The sequence below is a fragment of the Perca flavescens genome, chromosome 13, assembly GCF_004354835.1.
Source record: "Perca flavescens isolate YP-PL-M2 chromosome 13, PFLA_1.0, whole genome shotgun sequence".
NCBI lineage: Eukaryota > Metazoa > Chordata > Actinopteri > Perciformes > Percidae > Perca > Perca flavescens.
The window spans coordinates 33759003-33761502 of NC_041343.1; the positions used below are offsets into that span (position 1 = coordinate 33759003).

The 2500-nt window shown below is 55.4% G+C and overlaps 1 protein-coding gene across 4 annotated transcripts in view; it reads left to right on the forward strand.

Moving 5' to 3' along the window:
• Positions 1 to 2500, forward strand: part of st6gal1 (ST6 beta-galactosamide alpha-2,6-sialyltranferase 1) — a 39232-nt gene that overhangs the window by 31011 nt on the left and 5721 nt on the right. The window lies entirely within an intron of this gene.

Consider the following 2500-nt stretch of genomic DNA (forward strand, 5'->3'; position numbering starts at 1 on the left):
TGTACCCTGGATCTCGTTCTTTCGGTCATGACCCAGCCTTCATGACCATAGGTGAGGGTGGGAACGAAAACTGACCGGTAGATCGAGAGCTTTGCCTTCTGGCTAAGCTCTCTTTTCGTCACAACGGTGCGATAGATTGAATGCAATACCGCACCCGCTCGCCCGATTCTCCGACCAATCTCCCGCTCCATTGTCCCCTCACTCGCGAACACAACCCCAAGATACTTGAACTCCTTCACTTGGGGTAAGGACTCATTCCCTACCTGGAGAAGGCATTCCATCGGTTTCCTGCTGAGAACCATGGCCTCAGATTTAGAGGTGCTGATCCTCATCCCAACCGCTTCACACTCGGTTGCGAACCGATCCAGTGAGTGCTGAAGGTCGCAGGCCGATGATGCCATCAGGACCACATCATCTGCAAAGAGCAGCGATGAGATCCCCAGCCCACCAAACTGCAACCCCTCCCCACCCCGACTACGCCTCGATATCCTGTCCATAAATACTACAAACAGGATTGGTGACAAAGCGCAGCCCTGGCGGAGGCCAACCCTCACCTGAAAAGAGTCCGACTTACTACCGAGAACCCGGACACAGCTCTCGCTTTGGTTGTACAGAGATTGGATGGCCCTGAGAAGAGACCCCCTCACCCCATACTCCCGCAGCACCTCCCACAGTATCTCCCGGGGACCCGGTCACGCCTTCTCCAAATCCACAAAACACATGTAGACCCGGTTGGGCATACTCCCAGGCTCCCTCCAGGATCCTTGCGAGAGTGAAGAGCTGGTCCGTTGTTCCCGACCAGGACGGAATCCGCATTGTTCCTCCTCAACCCGAGGTTCGACTATTGGCGAACCCTCCTTTCCAGCACCTTGGAGTAGACTTTACCAGGGAGGCTGAGAAGTGTGATACCCCTATAATTGGCACACACCCTCTGGTCCCCCTTTTAAAAAGGGGAACCACCACCCCAGTCTGCCACTCCTTTGGCACCGTCCCAGACTTCCACGCAATGTTGAAAAGGCGTGTCAACCAGGACAGCCCTTCCACACCCAGAGCCTTGAGCATTTCTGGACGGATCTCATCAATCCCGGGGCTTTGCCACTGTGTAGTTGTTTGACTACATCAGTGACTTCCGCCTGGGAAATCGGCGACAATCCCCATTATCCTCCAGCTCTGCCTCTAACATAGAGGCGTATTAGTCGGATTCAGGAGTTCCTCAAAGTGCTCCTTCCACCGCCCCTATTACCTCCTCAGTTGAGGTCAACAGTGTCCCATCCTTACTGTACACAGCTTGGATGGTTCCCTTCCCCCTCCTGAGGTGGCGAACAGTTTTCCAGAAACACTTTGGTGCCGACCGAAAGTCCTTCTCCATGTCTTCTCCAAACTTCTCCCACACCCGCTGCTTTGCCTCTTTCACGGCAGAGGCTGCAGCCCGCCGGCCCGCCGGTACCCTGCAACTGCCTCCGAGTCCTCCGGGATAACATATCCCGGAAAGACTCCTTCTTCAGTCGGACGGCTTCCCTGACCACCGTTGTCCACCACGGTGTTCGTGGGTTACCGCCCCTTGAGGCACCTAAGACCCTAAGACCACAGCTCCTCGCTGCAGCTTCAGCAATGGAAACTTTGAACATTGTCCACTCGGGTTCAATGCCCCCAGCCTCCACAGGGATGCACGAAAAGCTCCGCCCGGAGGTGTGAGTTGAAAGTCTGTTTGACAGGGGCCTCCTCCAGGCGTTCCCAATTTACCCCAAGACTACGTTTGGGCTTACCAGGTCTGTCCAGAGTCTTCCCCACCCTCTGACCCAACTCACCACCAGATGGTGATCGGTTGACAGCTCTGCCCCTCTCTTCACCCGAGTGTCCAAAACATACGGCCTCAGATCAGATGAAACGATTATGAAATCGATCATTGACCTTCGGCCTAGGGTGCTCTGGTACCAGGTACACTTATGAGCATCCCTATGTTCGAACATGGTGTTCGTTATAGACAATCCATGACTAGCACAGAAGTCCAACAACAAACAACCACTCTGGTTTAGATCAGGAGGCCGTTCCTCCCAATCACGCCTCTCCAGGTGTCTCCATCATTGCCCACGTGCGTTGAAGTCCCCCAGCAGAACAATGGAGTCCCCACTGGAGCCCCATGCAGGACTCCAGTCAAGGTCTCAAGAAGGCCGAATACTCCGAACTCCTGTTTGGTGCATATGCACAAACAACAGTCAGAGTTTTCCCCCACAACCCGCAGGCGTGGGGAGGCGACCCTCTCGTCCACTGGGGTAAACTCCAACACAGCGGCGCTCAGCCGGGGACTTGTGAGTATCCCCACACCCGCCCGGCGCCTCACACCCTGGGCAACTCCGGAGAAGAAAAGAGTCCAACCCCTATCCAGGAGTATGGTTCCAGAACCAAGACTGTGCGTAGAGGTAAGCCCCACCAGATCTAACCGGTAGCGCTCCACCTCCCGCACCAGTTCCGGCTCCTTCCCCCACAGAGAGGTGACGTT